Source organism: Manacus candei, unplaced genomic scaffold, assembly GCF_025592945.1.
Source record: "Manacus candei isolate 608988 ecotype Guabito, Panama unplaced genomic scaffold, ASM2559294v1 h1tg000018l, whole genome shotgun sequence".
Classification (NCBI taxonomy): domain Eukaryota; kingdom Metazoa; phylum Chordata; class Aves; order Passeriformes; family Pipridae; genus Manacus; species Manacus candei.
The window spans coordinates 16,975,941-16,985,233 of NW_026138066.1; the positions used below are offsets into that span (position 1 = coordinate 16,975,941).

General features: G+C 39.3%; 1 protein-coding gene across 7 annotated transcripts in view; it reads left to right on the forward strand.

The window, feature by feature from the left end:
- The window catches only part of WNK1 (WNK lysine deficient protein kinase 1), a 102,360-nt gene that overhangs the window by 23,049 nt on the left and 70,018 nt on the right, over nt 1–9,293 (forward strand). The gene's annotated exons all lie outside the window — the stretch shown is intronic.

Here is a 9,293-nt window from a genome sequence, read left to right on the forward strand (position 1 = left end):
GCAGAACACCTGGCAATTATTTGAGGATTTTGGTTTGGTTTTTTTTTTTTTTTTGGACAGATGAGTGAAGGATCTCTGAATGAGAGATCTGTTTCTGAATGAGAGATGTCTGGCATGGAGTTTTCTAGTGATTATTGTAAGGATTTTCTGTCGGCTGCCAGTTGGCCTACACTTCGTATGTCATCCTGTCATAACTGATAGTAATCCACAATTTTGTGAATTAAATAAAGTACTGGTTTTGGATGTGCTCACAGAAAAAGAGGAGAAGCTGGGAAGAGTGACTCCTGTAGTGTGATCAGACTGCATATGTGATGTCTGTACCCATGGTGGAGCCAACGTGTGCTGCAGCTGATGTGAGTTGATTTTACAGCAGGAGGAGTGCAGGGAGGCAGCCTTGCAGGGACTGCTGCTTCACTCTTTGCCTCTAGGCTTTATGCTGAGATTTTTGCCAGTCAGAAGCACAGGAACATTACTAGTTCCTACTTACCCCTACTTTGATCATTACTAGTAAATCTTTGGAGTCATCTTAACACCTCTGTGTGGTTTCCAACCAGCATATTGATGCAGTTTTTCATTATGCTGAAAAGTGGATGTAGCTAACTCTTCCTACTTGCCATTAATTTTGTGAAGTATATGGCATGAAGAATTGTAGTGTGGTTTTGATTCTCTAAATTGATTTACCTTGATCAGAATTGCTGAAGTGTTTACCCTAATGTTTTAGACATTTACCTACTCACAAAAGGATTCTTATGGTCATACAGGACCGTGTCAAACAAAAAGACCTATAATTGCACTTTTAATGCAGTGAGTTAACAAATCTGTCAGGTAAACAGAATGGATTGTGGAGAAGGCTTTTTTCCTGAAGTATTGTCACTCTTGAATGGAGAATTGGATTTTCATAGTAAAATTAAACTGAGATGATTGGATGTACATTCCCTCTCACTGACAAAACAGTCAATTCAGTGAAAAATGAGAACTGACATGAGCCTCAAAACTTTTAATGAGGCATCTGAGCCAAGTGACAAGATGGTCCAGCTGGTTAATGGCTCATCAAGAATTCAGTTCAGCTAACACTTCAGTTCTCTAATAAGCTGTATGTAATAAGCATAAGCCTTATTGAGAAGTGCTATCAGAAGGCAAACTTACCCATTTATCTTTCGTGGATCAAATAACAATTTTAAAGTGAAAATAAATAAATGAGCTCTCTTTTTTCTAATACTGATTATTTTTGTATAGCCCAGCATTTTGATTGCTGTCCCTTATGTACAGCCTCTCAGGATGGATAAATTGAATAAAACTTTCAGCCATTTTTTTTCCTTTCTATGTAAGGAAACAAATGCTGCCTAGAGCAACCCTAGAATAGAAATGACTGAAGCCTAAACAGTTGCTTGCCATTCTTAGTCCAGATTCCTGAGGACCTGAAAGATCCCAGAGGAGGTCATGTCTAAGCTTTAGGTTTCGTATCTACTGTTTAAAATTTTTTGCTTATTGGTTTTGTGGAGAGCAAAGGAAAATATGTAATAGACTTTATAAAGTATGAGTGTAGTTCTTAATTTACTCTGAAGCTGCAATGTTGTTTTCATGTCCGTATTCTGAAGAGTGCAGGCTTCCCAAAGGGAGTTGTGGGATTAGACAATGTATGATTAGTCTTAGTCATTGTTTTCTTTGGAAGTGGCATTTGGATCAGGTTTTTATCTGGACCTACTTGCTTTGCTATGGAGGTTTGTGCTTATGTGAGAGAGTGAGGAGTAGTACAGACATATTAATGTGTATATTCACCCAGCTCTGGAAGGCAAGCTGGTAATCCAGTAGAGACTCACAGGTGGTACTGTTTGGCTGATGTTTACCAATTTTAGTGGTAACCTAAAAAGCTACACTGGCTTAAGTCTTTGGAATGGCACATGGTATCCAAGTGCAGTATTGTAGCACTGTGATCATCTTTGGCATTGCTGAAAATGAAACAGTGCTACTGTAACAAAAGAACTTTGTTATTGGGACTCATACTTTAAGACTGCTTGTGACCTTTATAAAGAAGAAACATTCTGATCTACTGTTGTAGTTGTTTTTCTGCTGCTGTGTTCATGATGGGCGTTGTATTTGCCTGCTCCTTACACTTCTGCTATTTGTTCCATGTAAAGGAGTGAGGCAGAGTGGCTTCCTATCTCCCTAAGTTCGTGAGCTCACCTCTGATGCAGTGTTCCTAACTTACTTTTTCTTATAAAGCATCTTTGATTTTACACATTCTAGTTACTCCTAACTGCTTGCTTCCTGAACAGCAATACCAGTGTTAGCACAGACTTATTCTGAATGTTCTTGTGAATTGTGGTATGCTGGAAACTTGAGGATTTTGCCAATGTCCTATATTCTAGCTGAAGATCTACTATAACTGGGACTAGTTACAGGTCAGTTGTGTTTAATGATGCCAGAACTTGGTGCAAGCAAGCACAGACTTCAGTTCTGATACCTTTTCTATCGACAGGAGACTTCCACAGAGGATGATGTCTCTTCAAGCATAGATTAAAGTCTATGACATTGCTGCCACCAGGTGTCTTAGATGCTGCTATTGCTACTGTTGGCACAGGTGCTACTGGGTATGTAAAAGCAGGAAGGTGACCACATCAGAGGAATGGAATTCTTGGTGGTGTTCTGCTCCTTTCCTCTGTGCTGATGAGTCACAGCTTCATCAAAACTGAAACAATCGCAGGATAAAATGGGGAGCGGTGCTGGGATCTTTTGGTCACACACATTGGCTGTAGTTGCAGATACTTCCCCTTCAGTGCTAAGACAAAGTTGTGTTTCTTGTTTCCTGAAGCTTCCTCAAGTAACAGTTCTTTCAGGATATGTATAATTGACTTAGACTAAATGGTGACTGATGAAGGCTTTTCTCTGTTCCCCTTCTGTTTGATCATTTAGAGTTTCATTTCCCTCCTTTCCTTCCTCCCACCATCAGTTATTTGTCAAGATATGTATAATTTGTTTCTTTGTTTGTAACATTTGAGCAGCAGCAATAAACTTGGATATGTTTGCTGTATCACTTATCTATAACAGTCAAAAGAGAAAGGACCAAAGCACTTGTATTGTTTGTGTGTTTTTAACAAATTAACTGCATCTTCTAATGATTTTTGTGCTGTGCTGCTATAGTCGTGCCTTGAAATGGCAGAAATAAAAGCAAAGAAGGGAATTGTCAAATCAATTACATATTTTCCTTTGCTCTCCACATAACCAGTAAGTGAAAATATTTGAAGGTAGATGCTTTCACACCAGAATACTACAAGTAATGGGAATAATCCCTGAATGTTTTACTTAAGTTTTATTTTCCTGAAAAGTTAAGGTGTGTACTTTCCTGAAACTTAAAGCATTTTTAATAGCTTGTGCAAGAGGAAACCTACAGCAAATATTTACCCTTAATCAAGAACATTAAAAGTTATGTTTTAAGCTTACTGTTTTCCATTGTGTGATATGTATTTTATACTTTGGTGTTATCTTTCTTAAGATTATTTGTGTATTCCATGAAGAGTCTCTGTAACTTATATAAAATTGATTCTTCTTGTGAAGACTTGCCAAGCTGCAGTGTGAAATTGCACTTTCACTAAATAAGTGTTAACTTGGCACTGGGTTTCATTCTGTTACGTGTCAGAAACTTTGTCTTCCATCTTCAAACTAAGATGAGGAGGAAAGTTACACAAAAGTTCTGGGCCTCCCACTGCAAGAGGAACATTGAGGTTCTGGAGCATGTCAAACAAAGAGCAGCAAAGCTGGTGACAGGTCTAGAGGGCAAGTCTTGTGAGGAGTGGCTGAGGGAGCTGCAGTTGTTTAGCCTGGACACGTACTTTTGGAACAGCAGCTGTTCAGCTCACTGTGCTAATTCTTTTGTGTTTGGTGGTTCACAGAAAGTATACTGTGGATCTCTGCAGATCCTTGTTCAACTTTTGTGTCTCTTGCTATACAGGGATGCATTCAGAACAGTCTCTTCCTGCTCCGTTCCTTTTTTTCTCTTTACCTAGTATTTAACACTGGAAAGTATTGAGTGGTGTATGTGTTGACACACAGAAAAGTAGATACATTTCTTGTGCACTGAGACTTCCATTTCTAGGCACCAACTGTGTAATGCTAGATGATTTTTAAGATCAGTGGACTCTTTGTTGATATTTTGTTAATCTAGCTCGATGGTTACTGTGCTCCTTTTTCCTCTTAACTACTAGATTTTTTCAGGATGAGAACACTGCTGCCCACAAAGCCTCAGTTCCATTAACAGTGCCGAATATCAGAGCGCAGTCTTGCTAGCTTCTCCTCTGATGACCCCTCATTAACCTTGCCTAAAAGGCTTGCAAAGCCTTTCTCATATGCTGCAGAAATGCACACAGAAGAACATTTGTCTGTTCTGTATACTACTTCTTCCTCTGACTAATAGGCTGGGAGCTTCAGTGTCTTCACTCAAATTTTCAGACGTTTGGAACACTTGATAAAATGCTGCTTGGTGTAACCTCAGCACAGATAGATAATTTACCTTGCTTGTGATTCAGACTATTTATAATTCAACAGCACTTTGAAGTCTCTCGTGGCTGTACATTTTTGGATCATACCACTTGAAGACAGTTCATTGCTACTAATTTTTCTAGTGCATCTCTTTGGATAAAAACTGCCTACTGTTGCTGTAGTGTAGTTAAAAAAACCCAAAGCAACGACCCACTAACTGTCCCTGGATTAGAGCTATGTATAATTTCTGGATATAGTGATAGGATATGCAGAAGGCTGTTAAAACCTGTCTGTGGTATGTCAAGTGTCCAGTGTTTATCTGTTTCCTCTACTGGTTATCTTCGTAATATTGTGAAAGAGGGAACAGCTGTAAGTTGTGTAGCACCTCACCCACTGAACTTCTTAAAAAAAAATGGTTTCAAGTTAACTTCTGTCACCTGTGAGTCTATTTATTTGTAGAAGATGGAGATCATTGGAAGTTTGGTGTGTTCTGTTGTGCATGAAACACTTTGGCTGTGTTAAGTGTACTTGATGTTAAGAAATTGAAAATTGCCTTTGAGGATGTATAGCAGGAGTTAGCAGATGCAGTTCTTTCCATGTAGAGTATTTCTCTTGTTATCCCCTTGCTTGGTATCCTGTAGCATGTGTTAGAGGGCAAAGTGCAGTGTGTCACTTCCACATAACTGTGTCCATTTAATACCAGATGAATTGTCCTAGACTTTAGTTCAGGCCGTTTGGTCAGTTAGTAAAAAGGACCCTTGGTTGAGGTTGGCCTGAAGGGAAGAGCAAGCTCAAACAACACAAGCAGAGTATGATACCTTGCTGAGGAGACTCTTCTGCTGCTTTAGGTGTCTGAGCTGGGTTCTTCTACTGCTTGTGGTACTAAGATGTGCTTTGCAGATGTGTGATTTCTTGTCAGGATGTTAACAGGACAGAACTCTGAAGGACTGGGGAAAGTTAGAAAGGAAAACATATGAGAAACTACTCACTAGACTCAACAGCTGTGTGAGTAACCCGGTTGAAATTTAAGATTAATTTAGGTGCCAGAAACATCATTAAGGATGCTGAATAGATACTAAGCCTTGGCTGAAAAAAGCCACCATGGGAATATAGGCATTTTTTGCTGCTGAGCTTTGTTTTTTGTGGCTCGGTGCAATAGCTAATCTTAGAGGTGGGGGGGTAGTTTTGGTTTTGGGTTAGTTTGTTTTGCATTTATATAAGGCATGTAGGTACAGTGATAGAAAGAGGGTAGTAACAATTCTGCATGTAATTCATGCTCCTGTACACGAAGTACATCAGTGAAAGAGTAAGCCTGTACCTGGTTTATCATAAGTAACCAAGATCCCTGTTTTACATTGAAAAATGTAAACACCTCTGATAGTTCTTTCCTGACCAAAAGAAATCAGATGGGAAGTACACGGGTAAATGGAAACAGCCAAGAAAAGCTTATTGAATCGTTCTGAGCTGAACAATTGTTTCATTTGCTGCCTGTCTCCTTTCAGGCCCCTGGCACTGCAGAACTGCAGGTCACGTGCTGGGAAGCCTTGCTGTTTGTCCTGGCTTGTCAAAACAATTTAATGTAGGTGGAAAGGAATGAATGAAATGAACGGAGTGGGCTTGATGCATCTGTTTCAGTTTGTTCGAAGGGCAGCCCAGTGATTGGGATGTGACACTTAAGTCCTCTAGGGAAGCTATCATTTAGGAAAAACAATGCTGTCCATTTTATAAGATTAGTTTAAATCCATTTTAGGAAGCAAGCTCTCCTGCAGTTTGACAGCTTTGTATATTTTTAAAAATATTTGGGCTATATCTGCTTGGCATGTGCTAACTGAGCTACAAGAATGTCATTTGCTACTCTCTAGACTTAGGACTTTGTCTTGTCTGCCTAAGGTTGCTTCATTATGGTAAAAAAAGACTGGGGGAGGAGAGTGTGTGTTCATTTTTAAATTCTATTAGTGGGAATTCCAAAACAATTTGGTCTTTGAAGGATAGGGTATCAAGCCATATATTATTAACTGTTCTTAAAGTGCTGGTTTCTTGATAAAATTGTTCAGATTTCCCAGGCTTATAGAAAAGGACCTTCTGTGTCCTTCTATTTTGTTTAGTGTCTGGATGTTTGATTTAAGAGTACAGTAAAAAGAGAAGAAAACATTTTAAACTAATCTTGTACTTTTTGAAGCTGGGATGTTACTTTGTGAAACATCTATTTTTGCTTTCAAATGAAAACATGTTGAAATGATCCATCTGTGTACCTATTTAGACTGTGAGTTACAGGGAAAAGGCTGCAGGGGGTAAATCTGCTTACCTGATTTACCCTTATAATAATTTAATCAAAAGGAATGCATATTTTGAATGATAGGTCACAAACTGTATTACATCTTTAGAGGTGAAGATAGAGATGAGGGTCTTGTATTTCTGCAGACTGCTGCTCAGAGGCCACGGTGGAATCTGAGTATTGCCCCAAGTAGCTGCCTTGCTGGGAAGACACATCTGGGCTGTTGAGTCTCTTGAAGCAGGCACTTAAAACTGAGAATTGTAGAAGCTGTTCCAGTCCCAAATTCCTGAAAAACACTCTTTTGAATTCTTATGAAAAGGATGATGGCTTCTTTGTCTCTGCTACAGCTATGCTGTGGATTCCATGCAGTACCAAGATATTCTCCTTCCCCTCCTTTTCCCAAAGTATTCATGCCTAACATGGTAGTATTGTATCTCAGTCTCCCAGATTACATAGGGTGCTCTGTTTTCTTGCTTATCTCAATATTTTAGTAGCTGCAGTTGCTTAAGTTGCATTTTTGTACAAGAAAGAGCATAAAGTTGTCACATTTGCCCATACTAACAGCTCAAAGGATGGCAAAGTATAGTATTAGGGATGTGCTGTGCTCTAGTCCATCTCTACACAGCCTGGGAGATCTTGCTGTCTAATGTTTTTTTTTAATGTTCTGATGAATGGAATACTCAGATTTTGAAAGTGTACTTGTCATTTTTAAACTGTATATTAGCCTACGGGCCAACTGTTTCCAAGTTGCATTAGAATGTAGCTTGTACAACTATACCCAGTCATTGTGTGTATGATTATACCAACAAAATGAATCTGCACATGAGTTCTACTGTTTTCCTGAATGCCTGGGTTGGGGGTTCTTTTAAAGTATATTCACGCTTTTCTGTAACCTAACATTAGTATTCCTTATGGGAAAGAATATAAAAACCTGTTCTGGATGAGGGTATGGGCTGTGTGTCCAAGGAAATGAGGGTAGTAAAAGGTAATATGCATTGCTGGTGTTAGGAAACAAGTGGCCTTTCTGTCTTTTTCTTCCAGCTCTGTTTAACGTTCCCTTCTGCTGCTGCAGTATGTACTGAAGGGTGCGGGGTTTCCTTGGTTGCAGAAACATGGCTGTGTTCCTGGGTGAAAGATTTTGGCCTGTGTTTTGTCCAGACTTGTCTCAGATCACTGGGGCACTGTGACTTTGAAAGAAGGGCTGTATTACTTAGTGCATTGTCACTGTCTTGGTGGTTTTTTTAATGTCAGCACTGAAGTGTTGAGTGTCCGTGTTAAATGTCACAGCTGTGTTTGCAGGAACACGATGCTGCCATAGATGTGACCAGGGAGAGAAATGAGTCAAAATGTGGGTGCCCGTTAAGAGGCTGTTCATTGATAAGGGTGATTAGCACTTAGTTTCTATTTAGGGCCAGTAGTACAGGGGTAGGGAGGCTGAGTCAAGCCCTTAGGGGAGATGAGGTTACACAGATTAAGATGAGAATGAAATGAAATACACTTGACGTTAAGTCGAGTGTAATCTAAAACTGGTTAGTAGTATTTGTGGTAGATAACTTGTTAGTGCACACAGAATAAAGGAAATTTAATCCAAATGTGTATCTAAAATCTAGGTTTCGGACAAAAATGATTGTAGGTGTTCAGAGTGACTACTTAAAAGTGACATAAAAGTAATTTTTGCAGCCTTTTTTGTGTGATGACCATATATAACAGCTGGATTTATAGCTATAAAGTAGTCCTATGTGGATTATATGGGTCAAGTGCAGAGACTGAAGATACTGCTTTATTTTACTGTAAGATGATGTTTTTGTGGGTTTTGTGTTGTTTGAAGCATTGAGTGTCTCTCAGAAGCACGTGTGTATGGTCTGCTGTATGTATTGCAACTCACTGCTTTTCTGTTGCACAGCAGTTGGAAGCAGTTAGAATTGAGTGGTTTTGAACAGAACTTGTGCAGCCCTGTTTATGTTAATTAAAGGAAGACTATTAGATGGGTAAGGCAGCTCAAATGGACGTACTAATTACATATTAACCCCCCCAACACCTAAGCAGGCAGGAGTACTCAAACGCTGGTGGAGTGTTTCTGCAAACGTGTTATATCGAAAGTTTTGCAAATACCTTTACCAAGGAGTGAGAAGGGGTGCTAGTGCTGATTTCTGCAGCGTGAAATAGTTGCAGGATTGAATGCTTCTGACATCTGTAGATTAAATTTGGGAGACTTAAGGATTTAGCATCTTCCTAGGAATTGTAAAGGCATGTGAGTGATTGACATTCATAGACACTGATAAGAACCTGATTTCTGAGATAATTTCAAACTTATTTTCAAACTTTCCCCTGGGGGGCTTGTGCACTTCTGAAAATTGGCGTTTCATCTGGAAATGAAGTTTGTCCATGCCCCAAGATACTCTGTGAACCTCTTAGGAAAAGTTAATGATCTAAGTGAATATAGAATGGTTTAGATATTAGCATGACTGAATTGTATCGAGAAAACACATTACCTGTAAACAAAGGAAGAAGAGTTACTGCCTGGAGGACAGCAGGAGTGTAA